This window comes from Urocitellus parryii, chromosome Y (genome assembly GCF_045843805.1).
Source record: "Urocitellus parryii isolate mUroPar1 chromosome Y, mUroPar1.hap1, whole genome shotgun sequence".
Classification (NCBI taxonomy): Eukaryota; Metazoa; Chordata; class Mammalia; order Rodentia; family Sciuridae; genus Urocitellus; species Urocitellus parryii.
In genome coordinates, this window is record NC_135548.1 from 27,773,392 (window position 1) to 27,795,735 (window position 22,344).

The 22,344-nt window shown below is 34.6% G+C and overlaps 1 protein-coding gene across 1 annotated transcript in view; it reads left to right on the forward strand.

Annotated features, from left to right (window-relative positions):
• Positions 1-22,344, forward strand: part of LOC144250993 (kelch-like protein 1) — a 380,194-nt gene that overhangs the window by 189,911 nt on the left and 167,939 nt on the right. The gene's annotated exons all lie outside the window — the stretch shown is intronic.

The window sequence follows — 22,344 nt, forward strand, 5'->3', positions numbered from 1 at the left end:
CATTTCTTTAAATGAATATGAAAATTTAAAAGAAATGATATCATGACCCTTGATACAAGCCTGCTATGTTTCAGATGGACATATTTATATGCAATATATGTACTCTATATGCTATATTCCTTTGGATTTCTGTACTAATTCTTTCATATCTCTTTATCCTCCATATTTTAAATTCTATACATATTCAAAATAAAAAATAGTGCCAAGAATTTTCAGGGTTCTGTTTTAAAATGTGAACAACTTTGGTTTTTGGAATCCTGGTTAAAAATTTTAATATCACTTTCTTAACTAGGAAACATTTTCAAATGATCTCTCATTTGCTTCTACTTTTTCCTTACACTTACTTGATTTTTTTCTTCTCATGATTATGTTCTTTTTCTTCAACTGGTTCTTTCCCTCTGCTTTGCAGTAGGCTGAGAATAAGCATTTATTCAAAAGGCATTTTGAGGACTTATAATCTTCCATATTTTGAGATAATTATTGAGAATACAGGCAAATATTTGAGTCTTATCTTTAGAATAATAAGTACCACGGTAAAGAATAGTATTGAATTTTCTCTTGTTTGCACAGTAGTGCTCCAAAGAATAATCTACTGCTTTTACTACATTCACCCTTTGTCCTTTACAGTCTTACAGTCAGACTTTATCTATACTCTTTTTTCATTATTACATTTAATTTATCACACAACTCTTTTTTAGAAATTTGTTTACCTACCCTACCCCATGATGATATACACTCATCCCAAAACAGACTCAAGTGTGAAGAGGAGATGGTTTAAAGTGTTTGCCACAGTAAAATAAATATTAGTAATATTGATATTACTATGAATATTTTTCTTATAATGAGGATTTTTATCCATTTTACTTGTCTTCATAATTGTGCATTCTACTCTAATTGTGCATTAACACAATAATATAAAGTAATTAAAGAGGTCTCCACATGTAAGTATTACTCTGTCACTAGTATTTTCATTCTATTCTAGCTATTTACCTGGACAAGGTCTTATTTACAAATGTAAACATTCTTGTTTGTTTATTGTTGATATTTAGGTTGTTTATTTATTGTTGATATTTAAGTTGTACTTAACTCTTGATTTCCAAAAAAGAAAGATATATTTTCCCTAAAAAACATAAGCCAAGACAACCTAATAGACCAAGGATTTATTGGTATATACAATCTAAGGGCTGCAAAATTTAGATGAAAAAGAAAAGTAGGCTGGGAAAGAAGAAAGCAGCAAGTTAGTGTATTTATGAGCTGTTCACAGTTAATGAGAAAATACAGCTGGTAGTTTAACAAGGGTAATGTATCTAAACAGATCATGTGGAACAAGTGCGATGCAAAACTGTCCATCAAAGACACAAAAAGAAAGGAATTATCTGACAATAAATATTGTCTTTTGTTTCTCAGAGGTCAAAGTTTATCCCACTGTATGTCATTCTTTCCTCTCTTCTAAATGATGTTAATCAGCTCTGCTTGGCTAGTTTATGCCGAAGTCTGACTGGGCACAATTCAGGAGCCACTTATCAAAAGAAACAAACTTTATTTTTAAAACTACAAACGCCAAACAAAATAGCTCCTCAGGAAAACCCTCAGAGCCCAACTGCCACCACCGGCTTCCAGAAGCCTCTCTCCACACAAACCACACCACCTCCCACAATCCTCCTGCTCTTGAGGCCGATTGGCTGGGTCGTGTGGGCGGAGCCAAAGAAGTCCCCCAATGAGCAGTTCCGTAGTCTAAAGGGCAGGGAAACAGCCCAATGAATATCACCGCAGAGGAGCCAATCAGCTAGATGTTGCTGGGGCCGCTGTGAGCCAATCATCAGCTGGCAGTCTGAAGGGCAGGGAAACAGCCCAATGAACATCACCACAGAGGAGCCAATCAGCTAGATGTTGCTGGGGCCACTGTGAGCCAATCATCAGCCAGCAGCTGGGAGTTTGCTGGCAGCTGGAAGTTTTCTGGGGCCCCTTTGGCTGTGGCTCTCAACATCTCCCCCTCTCTGTTTAAACAACAAGCATGTGGCTTAGGGACCGTGCCTGCCTTAGGTTGTCCAATACTACATATGGTCCTTACCCGTCTTCGGATGAGCTGACCTCCGGGCGTCAGCCTCCTGTCTTAGGTTGGTACCATTGTAATTGGATCTTACCCGTCATTGACTACCGGTCCAGTATACAGCCACACCTGTGGAGAGGTACCAGCGGGGGGGTGAGGTTCTTTGCCTCACCTCTGTTGGCCCCCAAATAGCTGAACGATCATGACAAGCAGAAGAGAGGAAGATATACCAAGCCAATTGACAGCTCTTGTTGGAAAAATTGTACCACCGATGACATCATCAGCAAAAATACTCCAACACTACCACAAGTCGCTGCACCAACAGATAGTTCACAATGCATACAAGTGAGTTAAGCGGTTCAGTGATGCCTATTGCAGAGACTATAGATTAGTTTTATCTTTGTCTTCACCGGCACAGGGATGAAGATAGGAATTCTGGCAATAATGGCTAAAGAAAAAATTATATAACATTCTAGAAGGTACTAAAAGAAAACAGTTTTCTTAACAATTTACATTGTCTTCACTGGCACTGGGATGAAGATAGAAATTCTGGCAATAATAGCTAAAGAAAACATTGTGTAACATTCCAGAAGGCACTAAAAGAAAACAATTTTCTTAACAATTTACATTATCTCCACCGGCACTGGGATGAAGATAAGAATTTTGTCAATAATGGTTAATATTAATAATTGTGTAACATTCTAGAAAGCACTAAAAGAAAACAATTTTCTTAACAATTTACATTATCTTGAAAAGAATTATTAAATATAATAAAAAGGATAGGTGAAAGTAAACAAACAGATCTGTTAACCTTTTTTTGTTTACATATTAAAACAATTCTTAACAGTTATTTACCCAATTTAAATTAAACCATTTAAATCACGTGAATAAAAAAAAAAAAATTGGATCCATTTTTTTTTTATGAGCGCTCAATCATATATGATATATGGACATATGTACATTCAAACATATAACACAAAACACAAGTGTGCACACATAATATAATACATACAACACATAACATAATAGTAAAGGCCTTATAACTTTTTACAGGTGAAATCTCCATTGCAATGTTTAAAAACTCTATAGTAAAAAAAATATATATAGAACTGATCAGCAAAACATTAACCTAGGTCTATATGAGCTCAAAAAACAAAATAGAATAAAATAGATATTGAAAAAAGCATCCTGGTTCTGTTGCAGATGTAAGGATAGCCAAATTGGAGTTTTGGATATCAGCTGTTATGGATTTGAGCCAAATCATCTTCTTTTTGGTCTGTAGAAATTGCTTTAGTTAATCTCTCTGGAATCCAAATCGGCTGCTGTTCTCCCTGTGGAAACACACAAACAGACCCCCGACTCCAGACAATCACTGGGTCAGGATTTTAGTTAATCTCTCCGGAATCCAAATCGGATGCTGTTCTTCCTGTGGAAACATATAAACAGGCCCCCGACTCCAGACAATCACTGGGTCAGGACCTTGGTTAATCTCTCTGGAATCCAAATCGGCTGCTGTTCTTCCTGTGGAAACACACAAACAGACCCCCGACTCCAGACAATTACTGGGTCAGGACCTTTCCACTGTCCTGTTAGAATATCTTTCCAAAGTACCTTGGGCTTATGTACATTTTTTGGACACATATGCCTTTCTGCAGCACTAAGTCCTGATGAATCCAAATTTTAAAAGTTTAGAGTAAAAAGGGTTATTTTAAGTTTATCTTTGGGGAATATATACCCCTTCCCAATTCCATCTTTTTGCTTTAATAAGTACATTTTAATAGTTTGATGAGCTCTTTCAACTATGCCTTGTCCCTGTGGATTGTATGGGATTCCTGTTATATGAGTAATGCCAAATGATGAACAAAATTGTTTAAAAGAAGTAGACGTATAACCAGGGGCATTATCTGTTTTTAACTGTTTTGGAATGCCCACAGTGGCAAAATTTTGTAAGCAATGAGCTATAACATCTTTAGTTTTTTCTCCGGCATGAAGGGAGCCCATCAAAAATCCAGAAGAAGTATCAACTGTAACATGCAAATATTTTAATTTTCCAAATTCTGGCAAGTGTGTGACGTCCATCTGCCAAATATGGTTAGGTATCAATCCTCTAGGATTGACTCCAAGATTAACTTGTGGTAAAAAGGTCACACAATTTTGACATTGTTTTATTATTTGTCTAGCTTGTTCCTTAGTTATTTTAAAATGCTTTTGTAAAGTATTAGCATTGACATGGAACCTTTTATGAAAATTTATAGCTTCTTCTAGTATAGAGAAAATATGAATGTCATGTGTAGTTTTATCTGCTAAATCATTGCCCAAACTAAGGGCTCCAGGCAATCCTGTATGTGCCCTGATATGTCCTATAAAGAATGGATCTTTTCTGTCCCAGATTAAACTTTGTATAGTGGAAAACAAAGAGAAGAAGAAGTAGAAAACAGTAGAAGAAGGGGAAATCCTACCAGCATCTTCAAGGGATACTATAGCATTAACTATATACTGACTATCAGAAAATAAATTAAATACAGAATCTTTAAACATCACAAAAGTTTGTAATACTGCATTAAGCTCTACCTTTTGAGCTGATTGTTTGGGTACTAAAAATGTAAAAGTTTGATCAGGGGTAACTATTGCTGCTGTACCATTATTTGATCCATCAGTGAATATATTTGGAGCATTCATGATAGGTGTTTTTCTTGTCATTGCTGATAACGCCAAGGTTGCGGGTTCGTTCCCCGTACGGGCCACCAAATGCAGCAGTCTGACTGGGCACAATTCAGGAGCCACTTATCAAAAGAAACAAACTTTATTTTTAAAACTACAAACGCCAAACAAAACAGCTCCTCAGGAAAACCCTCAGAGCCCAACTGCCACCACCGGCTTCCAGAAGCCTCTCTCCACACAAACCACACCACCTCCCACAATCCTCCTGCTCTTGAGGCCGATTGGCTGGGTCATGTGGGCGGAGCCAAAGAAGTCCCCCAATGAGCAGTTCCGTAGTCTGAAGGGCAGGGAAACAGCCCAATGAATATCACCGCAGAGGAGCCAATCAGCTAGATGTTGCTGGGGCCGCTGTGAGCCAATCATCAGCTGGCAGTCTGAAGGGCAGGGAAACAGCCCAATGAACATCACCACAGAGGAGCCAATCAGCTAGATGTTGCTGGGGCCACTGTGAGCCAATCATCAGCCGGCAGCTGGGAGTTTGCTGGCAGCTGGAAGTTTTCTGGGGCCCCTTTGGCTGTGGCTCTCAACAAGTTTATATCCTCAGGTTCTATTTTATCAGGTCTTACTCTGTCTATTGTCAGAAGGGCCCTCTCCTCTATGATATAGACTTTCTTGCTCAACAAATACTGTAGTTGGAGAAAAGGAAAGCACATATTCCTAAATTGGTTACTGGAACTAATAGTGAAATAGGTGAATCTCAAACCTACATCTTAATGATTATTTTCCATAACCATTAATTCTAATAGGTTGATGATGCTGAATAAAATATGAACTCTTGGTTCAATTAATGTATATTCTCTTGAATGACCATGTCTTTTATTGTACATCATGCTATATCCAAACCTGGTGGTTTGTAGAAACTTTCAACATGCTGTTCTTCTATTCTTTGGAACTGATGTTGTTGATGAAGTATATAGTAAGACCAACAAATCTCATATGGATAAGCATTTTTGCAGTTTTTGCTGTAATAGGGGTTCCTTTTTCTGAGGAAATTTTGCTAGTCATAGTATATCATAGTATATCAATGGATCAGGAATTTTCTATGCCTTTTTTTATGATGTTGAAGTGGAAAGAAGTCAAACCCCTACATAGAGTATGTATCTCTACCAGAAAAGATGAATGTCTTCCCCTCCCAAGGTAGAAGGTAATTTATATTACACAATTTTCACCAGCTGTCAGGCTTATGTCCTCCAAAGAAGTGTACCATGTTTAAAAATAGCAGTTCTGTAGCAGAATAGCTTTGGTGAAAGTGAGCTCATAATTTCAGGAGCATGCATAGATTCAATCCTTGCTATCATTGTCATCTGTTTGTGAAAATATTGTGGAAACACTGAGATGGGAAGGGAAGAAGATAGCCAATGTCCATCATGACTCTGTTTGCTTGGTTGTTGATCTTTAATAATTGCTATCTGACAAGCATTCAAGAAATATCCTCACTTTGAAGTCACTCCATTGATATAAGATTACCCTAGACATTAATAATTCCCTATTGTTCCATAAAACTTTGACAGCCAGTCAACCTATTTGAAATTTTCATAAAGCCATTTTGTAACCATGCATAGTGGACATCCACATATGCTGTTAACAGCTTGGTCTAAGAGAATGATTTCCTTTCATCATTGTAATATATTAATGTATCTCTTTATTAGAACTGAATTATTTTATTTCCCCATGTTTATTATTAATGGGTTCTACTTAACATTCTAAATTTAGATTGAGAAATCAGCACATACATACTTATTAAAAGGATGAATACTTATATGCAAAATGTGGCCTTGTTATACAAATTTAGAAGTTTGAGCCATGATTTTATCACTGTGACTATCCAGAAGCTCTTCTCAGTATTCTTACCCACATGAATACTTGCATAGGTAACTGATTTTGTTCATCATATGGTACAAATTTCAGGGAAACTTGCACTACAACCTGACCTTGATTTTTCTAACCCCTTTAGAAAAATCCAGTAGGTTAGAATCAAATTCTGAAGGGCCTTCAAAGTTAAAAGAAGCCAAATAAATTAGTACCACATTTTTACAGGCTGAGTGAATGAAGGGCAATGACTTTATCTTCTCTAGGTAGAAAGAAGCTCTCCTGATACTATAAGATGATCAAACTATAAGATGATCAAAAAAATCTACAAATGCAGAAGATTCATAAAACATCATAGGATTTATCCTTCATCCTTCACCCTGAATATATGTTACTAGGTTATTTTCTATTCCCTAATCCAGTTAAGATCATGATAGATAGCATTATTGAATGCCTTTGATGTTTTGTACTATGTCAGGACAATTAACGTTTTTGTATCCTATTTTATGACAGAAAATAAAAGCTCTGAAAAAGTGAAAAAGCCCTATAAAAGCAAACTCTCAAATTTGTTATACAAAAATAAATAAAGTGTTTTTGTTCTTTTAAAGTAACATCCTGATGATAAGAATGGAGAAGAAAGCATTTTCAAGGCAAAGGTTGCATTGTCCAATCAATAATTGTATACCAGTGCTCATGGGAAACTATGAGGATCTCCCTATTCCAGGGAGCATCATTCTGCAAATAGTTCCATGACTTAGGGACACATTCTTCCTCTCTCCAGTATTACTGCCTCTGGCTTGTTATAATTTCTTCTGTCCCAAGTCTAGGCTCCCTGCAGAGATAGGCTAAAATAAAATAAAATAAAATAATTGCACAGTTTAGTTATTCTTCCTATGACTTAAATATCCTGATATTTTTGCTCAATTAATGATAAAAAGAAAAAAAAACATGTTAGGAGTACAAAATTTTAATTTTCTTTATTTAGAATGACGTAAATTTAAAATACCATAATAAATATACCAGAATAAAACCTTCATATGTACCTTTAACAATATGTTTGTCATGCTTTTGAGCAAAAGCTATGCATCTTTGTTTTATATTGTGTCTCACAATTTATGTAGCCAACTATGCATGCTGGAGACTCTGATTCATGCAAAAATTTGAGAACTATTTTATAACATATGAAATAAATGAGTTATCTGCCATTTGTATTATCAATTATAGTTATATCTAAGAGGATAATTACAGAGAAAGCCTACAGAACCATTGTACCCACACTGAAACAAAATTTTAGTTATTGTGAATCTTCTCTATATCCCAATATAAGCAGAGAAAAACAGAATCCTTATGATAGTCTGTAAAAGTATCATATATCACACACTTTTTATTGTACATTTATGTTTTTTTCTTTTTTTTTGTGGTGCTAGGGATTAAACCTGGGACCTTGTGCATGCAAGGCAAGCATTCTACCAATTGAGCTATATCCCCAGCCCCTATATTTATCCTTTTAAAAGTTATACATTCCATTGAGAAGGATCACAAAGAAGATTATACTCACTTGTGGTGGTGTCCTTAACAAGCAATCTCAATTTTTTTCTTAAATTAGTTGATCCTGAGTATATATAATTATTTTGTCCTAATAATTGTGTGAACACTAAAAATTGCCATTTCATTGCTATTATTAACGTTCAACACCAATTATTAATTTTTCTCTTCATTCAAATAAAATAATACTCTCAACATAATCTCATCAATCTTACTCCAAGATTCTTGGTGATGATTTCTATAGATCCTCACAGACCTTGGCAAGTTGGATTCCAATCCAGTCTCCCTCCTCTATTTTTATTACTTGGCTCTGGGATTAGTGCTTTTACATAGATTCTTCTGGTCTGGAATGCCAATATTTCTAGTTATATTATATGTTCCCCAGGTAGAGGCAGCATCCCCTATACCTTTACCTAGTTTTGAATTAAAAGTTTTGTGCTTTGATGTAAATGCTATTTTATTTTTTTCCTGAATCAAATTTCTAATTATCTAGCTGATACTGACTCTGGAAAGAAACTGAGGTGTCATTTTTGATGTTAATTTTTTTGTTTTGGCTGTTTTATTTCTTTGTTTATTCATGGGTTTGTTTTCTAGCAAAAAGAAGATAGTTTTCTCGAATACAGAAGGGAAGAGATCACAAGATTAAGGGATTCAAGATTGTCAGACTTACCTCCCCATATCCTTATCTAGACTGACAGCATCCTATTCTTTCCCTATCAATATTGTGGTTCTTCCTTAAAATCACATTGACGTATTTAATTGTTTATATACAATTTAAATTTGTAGAAGAAACTTTGGACATTTTATTTTAACCCTCATTACGTTTTACTTTCTTCATAGGGTGCACATTAGTTATTATAATCTAAGTAAATTGCATCCTTTATTTATTGGTCTTTGATAATTACTGAGTTTCCCTCTTTGTAACACATATTTTCTACCTAGTTATAGCAACTTCTATATTGATTTATTTCTCTAAGTACAGAACTTTTTCTTTATGCTATACAGTCATTTCAGGTACTGTACACTTTCAGCTTAATCATATAAAAATTACTAGAAGTTCATTGATAATGTGTGTAGTGGTAGTAATTCAACTTAAATTATTTTATACATCTGAAAACTCACTATATGGCTAATAATGTTACCATTAATATTTTAATTTGTAGAAACAATAATAATGTTATGTGTTCTTTCTCATTAAGGATCTAAATTCAACACAGTGTATCTGTGTATCAAGAGCTTTAGGCATACGGAGTAGATAAAATATAGTCCTTAATATAAAAATGTTGATAGAAAACTATATAAATTTTTATGACAGTTGCATTTATATTGCATAAACTAGATGTAAGAGTGGTTACAGGATTGAGAAATGTACTTTGAACTGATTTCTTTCTACATTGTAGCAGGAGGGAATCAGAGTAAAAAATATATATTAAATTATAAGTTAAAGTGTTGGATTTGTGGATAACATACTCCTATTGTCAAACAATGTCAAGATGTTACAGATGTCAAGATGTTCCACTATGACAATGAGACAAACTGAAATAACTATTGAGATTTTATTCAAAATACCAGGTCAGTGGAGGCAAGAGGCAAAGGACTGTGCTGGCTTCTCATGTCCCATTTTTCCCCAAAGAACAGCACCAGTGACAGTTAGGTGGAAGAGCAAAAATTAGGGAAAACCCTAATTTTTATTCAAGTAGCATTGAATAAAAGACCCTTGATATGATGAAATCATGAGTCAAAGAGGAAGAGACAAGGAAAGACCAAGAATGAAAAAGTTCTGAGACAAGAAGAGGAGTGTTTCAGCCAAGGGTCTTGCTTAAAGGTCTCTTGAATGGAAGTTTTCTGAGTTAGGAGTGCAGATATCTGCATGAACATGGATGCCCAGGTGACCTGAGTCTTTGACTGCAAAGTCCTTTATAAAACTTCAATCACTGACTGCATACCTCGTCTTGTGTGAAGAGGACAGCTTCCTTCTATGAGTCTTACCAGGCAAATCATTAGGCCTATAATTGGACCTGAAAGATTATACATAGAACTTGTGCCTGGAGTCACTCTTGTATTTTTTTAACATTTATTTTTTATTTATTTATATGCGGTGCTGAGAATTGAACCCAGTGCCTCACACATGTTAGACAAGCGCTCTGCCAGTGAGCCACAACCCCAGCCCCTGGAGTCATTCTTCTTAATTCCACCTTTTTATGTATCTATGTGTCTGAGTATGTGCTTGTGCACCTGTGCATGTGTGCATATGTATGGTTCTAGAGATCAAATCTAGGGCCCTATGCTTGCTGTCTAAATGAGCAACCACTGAGCTACCTTTCTAAGCCACCTCTTGATCCTGCCAGGCCCAAGATAGAAGCTACCAATCATGGACTCAAATGAACCAGACATCGAAAGTCTGTGATCAAGACTGTTTAATCTGTTAACCAGGGTCATGATCAAACCACCCCAGGTGAAATAATGTTCTACTTAGAAAGATGAAGATGGCCATGAACCTATACCATTACGAAGCAAGGAAATAATGTCCCACAGGAAATTAAAGTGTATTTGAAAGAGCCAAGTACCCTCTGTCAAAGCTTTGCAATGAAATATTCTATTTTGTTATGTTTATTTATTTTCTTGTACTATGACATATTATAAACAAATATGGGGTAGTGAGTTTAGATGAGAAAAAGCCTGCTATTACCATGGACAAAATAACCTTGATGGTACATAATGAGCCCCTTATTCTGCATGTTCTGTATGTCCTCATCTTTGACAGAGTGAGCTGACATTTAGGAAGGTATTTCACTCTGGTGGTATTAGCACTCTATAAGTTTATCTGGTCCAAATTAATAAGGTTAAGGCACTTGAGATACCAGAAAGATCTATAGTTGGAGAATATCTATTTTTGGTATAGGGTGGCATAGCAATCAGACATTTGTCTGTAGAATCAAAGTGTATAATATGCAATATTTAATCAAATTCAGTTTGGTGTCAGCATCACGGAACAGTGGTACTTATATATTTGGTAAGGTGGAAGTTACATGGGATATGCTGTGGAGAGACAAAAGAGGTTAGATCCTCTTCCCTACCAGCTGCCAAATCAACACTGTAGGCTAAAGGAACTCTTGTACTATCAGTTTTGAGGAGTGGGTGAATGGAATCCTTCACATTGACTGTGATTTGGACAATCTGTCTAGCTTATTGAGCAAAGATAGTACCCTTGATCCAACCCAAGAGTGTGAACCCAAACCTGGCTAGAATCTTCTCTAGCTTGAGGGGATGGAATCTGTTTTCTAATTTAGATATCAATTTTATAGTATTACGTGGAATAAAGCAGTGGATCCATCTTAAGAGAAATGTTGAACTGCAAACTGAATAATGATTGTCATTATTTATGAGATTCTTGTAGGCAAAAACTCATGTTGTACACCCAAGAAGTATCCCACCTCCTGCAGTTTAATAGCTATTCTTATTTCCCAAGTATTTGAGTCTTTCAAAAGGGGTTTAGGGTAATGGAAGGCTTTTGAAGAATGTTATAATTATTATGGTGTTAACAATTTTGAAAATAGGGTGTTCAGTTGAAAGAAGTGGACTGAGGTCTGGTGAAACACTCAGTATAAGTGAGTCCCAGAACAACAGTGTGGCTTGGCTTGAAGGGCTGTTATAGCATCTGTGAGGATGATATGCACCTGTTTTCTAGGGGCAGCAACTAACTCATCATGGGTGGTACAGACCTGTCAAGGCCCCTATTGTCACCAGTTGAGAAAGATGAAGGTTTCAAGTATTCTTGTTCTCTCCTAGCCTGCCATTTCGTTCTCCTTAGGCATCCAGGGTACTCTGGAGAAAGGGGTTTGTAGTGACAACTTCAACAAGGTACTATTGGACCCTCACCAACTTTACCTACATTGCCTCATTCATCATGAAGGCAAACTTAACCTTAAATCTGAAAAAACTCTTTGGACAACTGGACAAAACAATCTTAAAGGGCTCTAAACTCTCTTTCACTAAATCAAATGTCTGAATTATTCATTGCTTTGTATTTCATCTGTTGGTGCCAGAGACATGTCTAAGCTAGCTTAGGGCATTGTTCCACAAACTCAGTGCTCAGGGTGTCCAATAATTTTAAATCACAGTGTCAGTGGACTGTGAGCAATAGGTAACTACTTACCCAGGTTTTTGGAGGCCTTTGTTGGATCCTAATCTGATTCACAGGTTACATTTGACCAAAGATTACGGAGGCTTACTAAATGAAATGATTCATGGTGCCCCTGAGAATCAAAAGTTTTTTGTAAGCAATTTGTTAAGTAGCATACTATTGTTTTATTCTAAATAAGTTATCCAGGACACTCTTGATAATTGACTAGATAATATTAGTAGTCTATTGACCAAAATGAGAAAATTAGCCTTCTGATTTCTTTAATTTATAAAAAGCACTCCCCCAATTTATTCACTTCCTTAAGGTTAGAACATGGAGTTTCATCTTTAAATTTATATTCTTGAAGCAGAAGTAGCATACATAGAAGTATGATAAATTGTATTTCAATGCCTAAGACTTGATAAAGGTTATGCTTCATTAATCAGATTCACATGCTAAATTTTTGAATAACAAACACAAAAAATAGATAAATCAAATGGCAGTTAAATTGTGGTAGGCAAAATTATAAACAGTTCCTTATTTGCCAAGATCCCCTACTAATTCAAATCCTAATCTAGATAGTACTATAGAGGTACCAAGCAGATGAATTAACAAAATTTAAGACAGTGATTTCCCAAGATTATTCAAGCTTAATGACTTGAGCCTGTAAGGCAGTAGAGGAAACCAGAAGAAATATATATATATATATATATATATATATATATATATATATATATATATATATGGAGTAAGTTAAGAAAGGAGAGATAAGGCAGAAGGCAATGCAAGAGAGTTTAAAAAACTTGAAAGATCCAACCTGCCATTTTATATGTAATAATGGAGGAACAGGGTCAATCATGCAGTAATTCCAGCCAATAGCCAGAAGGGAAATGTTGACCCTATTCTTAAAACCTTATAGAATGGAGTTCTATCAATATCCTGCATGAGCTTGAAAAGATTTTTTAAAATGAATAACCCCTACCAACACCTTGATTTTGACCCTATGAAACCAACTGAATTATATTTTCTCTGCACTTCTGACCTACAGAACTTTAAAGTAATAAATGAGTCTTTTCTTAAGCCAAAATTTTGTGGTGATTTGCTACTACACAAGCAATACAAAACTAATATGCAAACCTATCATTCTACATTATATAATTAGAAGAATATAATAGTTATTTAATGAATTTATTAAAAGTAAAATTATATATTATAATATTTTAACAAATATTGAATAGTCATTTCCATTTTGAAACTAAGATAACGATGTGAAAGATGAACTTCTAGTGTCTGATGTATTCTGCTGTCTGTCCTATTCTCTACTATCCCCCCTCCCCTCCCCTTTTCTCTCTCTACCCCTTCTACTGTAAATCATTTCTTCCATTTGTATTATCTTGTCTTACCCCAATCCACGTGAATCAACCGTGTAATATGATGTATTAAGAACTATGTAATGTTATGAACGACCAATAAAAAAAAAAAAGAAAGATGAACTTCTAATTTGGGTAGTCCTTAATTTCTTTTTATCCTCTCATATACATAATATTTTAATGTTCCATGTCTAGAACCAACTTTTATATTTAATGGGCTGTATGTAATAATATATTTTGTAATATAATTAATGGTTCTTTTATTTTCTGAGAGTCAAATTAACGACATGAACTAAATTATGGCAAACTTGAGGACTATGTATTATAAATTTGTGTAACTGCCAAGAAGATTATCCTGTTTTATTCCAGATATTTTTTCATAAGGTATACTTTTATTAGTTTGCATCTTAGAGTTTTACTGGAAATAATTTTTATAGGTTGCCTTTTATTTTTACCCGATTTTATTTGGCAATTATTACATGTATTTCTACTTTTTTTAAGCTTCAAAATAGGTTCATTATAAGATGACATACTGTGCTGAGATTTTTGAATGTTGGTTGTTAGTAAGTAGTAAATTAGTGCAGCACAGAATGGAAATTGTCTAAATCCTTTTATTAAGCAATAAATGAAAGCAAAATCATGATTAAAATTGCACATGCTTCTGTAGAGACCATTTAGACCTTAATATTGAAAAAATGCAATGTATTCTTTGTTTTAGAATGCTAAATACTTTAACTGCAAAGTAATCAATATGGTTATACATGCCAGTTCCCCACTCACCCCTTTTTTTTCTTTTCTACACATACTTTATAGTCCAACTTTCTAGCAATTTTGATTATGCATTTAACAGAACTCCTGGAGGATCATTTATGTTTATAAGCATAAGAACAAAATACTATATAAATTTTAGTTGACAATATATTTCTTTCTAGCCCTGGGGGGGAGGGAAATGTTTTCTGTTAAGGGAAAATTTTTCTTTCACTTTTTTGTGAGTATGGATGAGCATTGCCTGATAAAATATACAAACATTCTGGCAGATCAAAGTCAATTCTTACAGCCAATTTTCTACAAGATGCCCTAGCAGGGAAGATAGAATATCACCATGCATAAAAAAATTTTCTTTTTCTAGTGAGGTTGTAGAAGATCATTATTTTTATGCTTTCATCAAATGAGAAATTCTTTAAATAAAATAAAAGTTACATGATCTGATATTGTGGACTCTTTGCTGCAACAGAAGCAAACATCTTTGAATATATAGCTATGTTATTTCGGGATTTAATTGGCACTCATAAAAATTTATCCTGTGTATTGACCCAAACATAAGATTTCATAAAGGTTAAATATGGATTTTCAATTTTCTCCTAACCTCTCCAGCTACTGCCATTCTCAATGACTTCCATTAAATGAGTAAATTAAACCTGGCAAATACTGATGTAAAACAACTAACAAAGTTATGGAAGACAGATTTTGTCACAACCAAGAATTAAAAGTATGTAATATTAATAATCAAAAAATAATACCATGACTCTTATAATTTATATATGATACTGTTATACAGTTTACAGCAAATTAACTTATGTGAGTACAGTCTTTTTTCCTATTAATTAAAAAAATGAATGTAGAACTATTTGGCTGACTGGGCTATTTTTTGGTAGCAAAATTTATAAATGATATTTAAAGACTTTTACATTTTTGCATTATTAATGTTGGTAAATAATATATGTAACATTAAACTTTTGGCCATGTATATCCGTTATCAGAAACAGACCAAACAAGTACAAAGGTTCAAGTATCCCACTAATAAATTGCTTATATTTTTCATAGCCTTGTAAAATTTAGTAATTACTTTTCTAATATTAGTGGATCTTTAAAACACATAAGAAAAGTCTTACAAATTAGATAAGGCTATGGAATCGATTTTCAAGATAAGGAGATAGTGTCTTAGAATATTAAATTCTTTATACTTGGCAAGTCATGATTAAGAAGTATCACAATTGGTACATCAATCTTTTTACTAAAAACTCACTGTTCTTTCCAACAAATTTTTAGCTTATTTTAGCTCTTTATCTACATATTGTCATAGGATACTTTCAATCATAAAATCATGTATTTTATGGCATTTAACATAGTTATTTTTTTCCCATATAATAATCTCAAGAGTTCATCAAAGATTATTTCTTATATTAGATACAGTTTGAAATTATTATAATGTGTTTAATTTTTGTAAAGCATTGAAAGTTAAGTGTTTTGCAAAGAAAAGTAGTTACTACCAATCAAGTGTCCAATGCTTAGTGGGTGATAAAAATTAATAAAAACAACCCACAGCCATTCACTTTAGTCTGGTGGAAAGAAATTCAGAAGAAGATAGAGGTTTATGACAACAAAACACAGTGGCAAATACTAAATATCCATTCCTTATATTGCTGTTATCAAGCAAGAACTCATTATATAAGTTAAATTCTATTTAATATTCTTCTCTTAAAAATTGATGAGAAAATAAACAGAAAACAGGAAACACTATTCAACTTGGATATATTTGTAGCTCTTTAAACCCTTCCTTCTTTCTGAATAATATTAGTATTGTGTTAGTAAATATCATACTCTATATTTATACATGTCACTATGTTCAGTGAATGAAATTTGAACATATATATCAATATGAAAATAAAGTTTTTGTAGTGATTAGTTCATGTTTGGTTTTTCTGTCTATATTTGGAAAATTCACTGAGAAAAATAAAAATTATGCAAATAAGTAATATGGTCATTGAAAATATCTGTTTTTTTATTTATTGTTTTTACTTCTAAAGTAATAAGAAAAATGCAGGATTTTCAAAAGGGAATTCATCTAAAACTGCATCTTCTATACCAGCATCTTTTTCTGGTTTTGGAGATTAGGATCATCTGAAGAGATTAAGGAATGATAGTTCTACAGCCTTTAAGAGGCAAGATACAAAGTACAAGAATATTAATCTTCAAGTGTTTGAAATGGTGATATATAGATAGTAATTGATTTATACCAGGATTCATTAAGATATTATAAAAAAGCATATTGTGCATCAATACTATGACAATTTTCTGATAGAGCCATTCAGCAATGACATTGGCTTCTTCAAAATGTACTGTGTTTCCTATCACTGAAAATAACAACTAGGTGAAATGATTTTAAAGATCATTTCCAATTGAGATTATGTGAGGTAGCAGGAATTCCAATATTACACTCTGGCAAACGAAGGTATGAGAATTGGACCAGAAGATGTTACGGTTTCTTTGGTGGCTGATGAATCCATGGTTCCATAGTAAGTATTTTCTAGCCTTGGGAATTTTTATTACAGAGAGAAAAAAAGTAGAGCTCCACTCATTCAAACTCCTTCCTTCCATTTGCATTTTCATCCCTTTGATTTCCTTAAATCTCTTATAACCTCATTTTGTGTTCCTCTTTAGAAAGTGAAAGTTAGATTTGTAGGTCCCCAAATTTCCTTCCCTCCCTCCCTCTCTTTCCCTTCTTTTATTTTCTTTCTCTGTATTCCAGGACTAGATATATACTAGACCTACAGTAATCACTCAACAAAATTTGGTTGCTTAAATGAATACTTGGAAAAGAAATTAAGGAAGATATTAATGTAAATATAGACTGTAGAAAGTTGAAGTAAAGGGTAGGATCAGATGCTGAATAGTAATGTCAAATACATAATGCTTGTTAGGAGTCACACATTTTTATAAGAAATTTAAACCAGTCTTCATACTTAAATCCTCAAAAGTGTGCTTTCCAGTGAATACTATAGTTATCCTCATCTAAGTATAAGAAATCCAGCTTTCTAAATTCACATAGCCAATGATTAATAAGGTTGGGATCTAAATCCTGGGCAACTCTCCAAAGTAAATCACAGATAATCACCATGCCTCATCATGGAACTCAGAAATACCAAGGGTTGTAAAGAAAATGCAGGTCAGCATTCAAGAATCAGAGTGCATATACATCCATAGGTCAAAATAAGACATGATACCGCTGGTTACTAGTTTAGCTCCCTCAAATACCAAAGTTTGAACATTAGAGAAGCACACCAAGGCAAGCATATAAAGCAGGGTTTATTTTAAAAGTGATAACATAGACTTCTTCCAGGAGGGAGAAGGGGACCATAGCTGGTATCCCAAGAAGTGAGCGAGGTGTTCTGCCCTTTTTATATGTCCTAGGCTTACTTTTTATATGTCCTGCCCTCTTATCCTTATTTTTTTTCCTTCCTGCCTTTGTGACTAGGCACAGGGATGCTTGGTGGGATGGCCAAAATGTGGGAAACAGGTAGGCTGGAGGAGGAAGGGCAGGATGGTGCAGCCCAGGACTCATTAATTAACAACTTTATAGCTCCCTGTAGGTAGGGGCAATTTCTAGGACAGGTTACCTTAGCAACAGGTTAGAGCAGGGATAGGTTCTTGATAAGGGTAGAAGAAGAGCTCTGAAGGAATTGACATTTCAGTCCCTCAGGGGACAGTATCCAACTTCCTTGGACTCACTCAAAATTGTCCTGACTTGATCTGACCTGATTTAATTTACCTACCTATACTGACTGTCTGTCTAATTCTGGCTTTACCAACAGATACACAGAGGAGAATCAGAAAGATATTACTCAAAGGGTACATAACCCAGGTAGTGGTAAAGGAAGGTGTCATAAAGGACAAGAGATTGAATTTTAATTCCAGCCCTGGTTTTATTAGAAGTGGAACTATGTTTGTTCCTCTCTGAGTCTCAACATTCTCATGTGTAAAATAGCAAAGTTTGACTATAGCATAATGGGTCTTCATTCCCTTTGAAATTTTAAGTTAGTGTTCAAGAGTTCATTCAACCATTTTGATATGGGATTAAAATTTCATGCAAGGAAAATAAGCCAAAGCCAAGGAAAACTGATTTTAAAATCTGAATAGTTTAGAATCTTAGCAGTAATACGTGAGTATAACAACATTTATGTCATTTTTACAAGAAGCCCTTGATAACTAAGGAGAGTTAACTCTGATCACTCTTTAGGTATAGAAAGTGTAAATTCTAGAAGTAATGGAAAATATACATATATAAGAATAGGCTGAACCTTTAAGTAAGTCCATATTTTTCCTGACCTCAACATGAGATATGGGAATGCCATGTTTCTTAGAGGCATTAATATATAAAATAAAGAATCAAGAAATTATCACTGAAAATATTGGGAATAATTGCTATAGTTTCTTAGTTTAATGTGAGAGTTTGTAAACATATTTTTTTCAATTTCTCTTAGAATGTATATTAGTTTCCTTAGGCTACCATAACAAGGCCCCACAAAACGAATGACTTAAAACAAAAGAAATATATTATCTCATAGTTCTGAAGGCCAAAATTCCAAAATCAAATTGTGCACAGAGCCATTCCTGATGTCCCCAGAGAAGAATCTTTCCTAACTTCTTCTAAGGTCTGGTATCCTGGAAAAATTCATTGGTCTTCCTTGACCTGTAGCAGCAGCGTAACTAATCTCCCAATTTATCTTCACACATCTTTCCTTTCCTTGTTTCTCCAATTTCTTCAGATTGAGCTCACCTCACTATGATCTGTAGATCTTAAAATTTCTCTCTAGAATGACAATAGTCATTATATTAGGTCCCAGCCTAAGTCAGTATGATTTTGAAGTAAACTAATTACATCTGCATGAACACTATTTCCACAAAAGCTCACATTCTAAGTTTCCAATAGGTAGGAGTATTTTAGGGAAACTTAGAGTCTAAATGTTTTTGTCTTCTCCCAAATTCATATGTTGAAGCCTAAGTCCCATTTGTGATGGTAGAAAGATGTGGCCTTGGGGCTGGGGACGTGGCTCAAGCGGCATGCGTGTGGCCTCGGTTCTATCCTCAGCACCACAGACAAAAAAAAAGATGTTGTGTCCACCGAAAAATAAAAAATAAATATTAAAAAAATTCTCTCTCTCTCTCTCTCTCTCTCTCTCTCTCTCTCTCTCTCTCTCTCTCTCCCTCTCTCTCGCTCCCTCTCTCCTCTCTCTAAAAAATAAAAGATGTGGCCTTTGGGGAGTGATTATGACATGAGTACATGAAGGCAAGGCCCTCATGAATGGAATTCTTTCCCTTATAAATAAGAGTTTATAGGGATCTTTCCACTCTTTCTATCATGTGAAAACACAGTAAGCAGATTCCACTTACAAGGAAGAAGCCCAGCCCTCTGTGAGCAAATTTGCTAGTGTCTTGATCTTGGACTTCCCAGGCTCCAAAATATGGAGAAATAAATTTCTATTGTTTATCAATTATTCAATCTAGGATGTTCTCCTATATCATCCTGAACAGAAATTAGTATCAAGAATTGGGATATTATACAACAAAATAAAAAATAAAAATATGAAAGCAGTTTTGGAACTAGAAAATAGGTAGAAGCTAGAAAAGTTTTGAAGTCTATTCTAGAAAGAGTGTTTATTGTAGTGAATATCAATTACAATTCTGGTGAGGGAAAGCTGTAGGGAAAGCCCAAGTTTTCTAGGAGATCTAGGTGGTTATGATCACAAAGCTGGTAGAAATGTGGATGATAAAGAACATTTTGATAATATCTCAGACCTCTAGACATTACCGTTTACCCAGATACAAGGCTGCTTTCACAGTTTTAGATATTATTATTATTGAACTACACAACAACAGTGGGAAACATTACAATTCTTATTGCACATATAGGGCACAATTTTTCATATCTCAGTATATAAAGTATGTTTATGCCAATTTATGCCTTTATACATGTACTTTGTTGTTGGGTTTTTTTTGCATTACAATTCTTTATACACATATATACCACAATTTTTGTATCTCTGTTTGTATATAAAGTATGTAAACACCCAATTCAAGTCTTTGTACATGTACTTTGTATAATGATGTCCATCACATTCCACCATCCTTGCTAACCCCCTGCCCCTCCCTTTCCCTCCCACGCCTATGCTCTATCTAAACTTCATAATCTATTCCTCCCATGCTCTCCCTCCCTACCCCACTATGAGTCAACCTTCTTATATCAGAGAAAAATTTGACATTTTTTGGGGGGGGGGATTGGCTTATTTCACCTAGCATTATCTTCTCCAAATGCCATGATTTTGTTCTTTATTAATGCTGAGTAAAATTCTATTGTGTATATGTATGCCATATTTTTTTTTATCCATTCATCCACTGAAGGACATCTAGGTTGACTCCACAGTTTAGCTATTGTGAATTGTGCTGCTATAAACATTGATGTGGCTGTGTCCCTGTAATATGCTGTTTTTAAGTCCAATGGGTATAGACTGAGGAGAAGAATAGCTGGGTCAAATGGTGGTTCCATTCCCAAATTTCCAAGGAATCTCCATACTGCTTTCCAAATTGGTTGCATCAATTTGCAGTCCCACCAGCAATGTATGAGTGTACCTTTTCCCCACATCCTTGCCAACACTTATTGTTGTTTGTCTTTGTAATAGCTGCCTTTCTGACTGGAGTGAGATGATATCTTAGAGTGGTTTTGATTTGCATTTCTCTAATTGCTAGAGATGATGAAGATTTTTTCATATATTTGTTGATTGATTGTATATCCTCTTCTGAGAAGTGTCTGTTTAGGTCCTTGGCCCATTTGTTGATTGTGTTATTTGTTTTTTCAGTGTTTAGCTTTTTGAGTTCTTTATATACCCTAGAGATTAGTGCTGTATCTGATGTGTGAGGGGTAAAAAATTGCCCCCAGGATGTAGGCTCTCTGTTCACCTCACAGATTGTTTCTTTTGCTGAGAAAAAACTTTTTAGTTTGAGTCCATCCCATTTATTGATTCTTGGATTTAATTCTTGTGCTATCAGAGTCTTTTTAAGGAAGTTGGGGCCTAATCCCACATGATGAAGATTAGGGCCTACTTTTTCTTCTATTAGTCGCAGGATCTCTGGTTTAATTCCTAGGTTCTTGATCCATTTTGAGTTAAGTTTTGTGCATGGTGAGAGATAGGGGTTTAATTTCATTTTGTTGCATATGAATTTCCAGTTTTCCCAGAAACATTTGTTGAAGAGGCAATCTTTTCTCCAATGTATGTTTTTGGCACCTTTGTGCCAAAAAATATATAAGGTAATTGTAATTTTGTGGGTTAGTCTCTGTGTCCTCTATTCTGTACCATTGGTCTACCAGCCTGTTTTGGTGCCAATATCATGCTGTTTTTGTTACTATTGCTCTGTAGTATAGTTTAAGTTCTGGTGTAGTGATACCACCTGCTTCACTCTTCCTGTTTAGGATTGCTTTAGCTATTCTGGGTCTCTTATTTTACCAGATGAATTTAATGATTGATTTTTCTATTTCTATCAGGAATGCCATTGAGATTTTGACTGGAATTGTTTAAATCTGTGTAGTGCTTTTGGTAGTATGGTCATTTTGATAATATTAACTCTTCCTATCCAAGAGCAAGGTAGATACTTCCATCTTCTAAGGTCTTCTTTGATTTCTTTTTTTAGGGTTCTGCAGTTTTCATTGTATAGATCTTTCACCTCTTTTGTTAAATTGATTCCCAACTATCTTTTTTTCTGAGGATATATCAATTTCTAGTCTTTTCAGGATGCTATAAAAATACCTGAGATTGGGTGATTTATAAACAAAGAAATTTATTTCTCACTGTATGTCAGACCAAACTGAGGGACATGATACTGAAATTAAAACGAAAGCCATCTTTTTTGTAGAATAGCAAATAGTTGGTCAAATTGTGTCCTAGTGTTTTGTA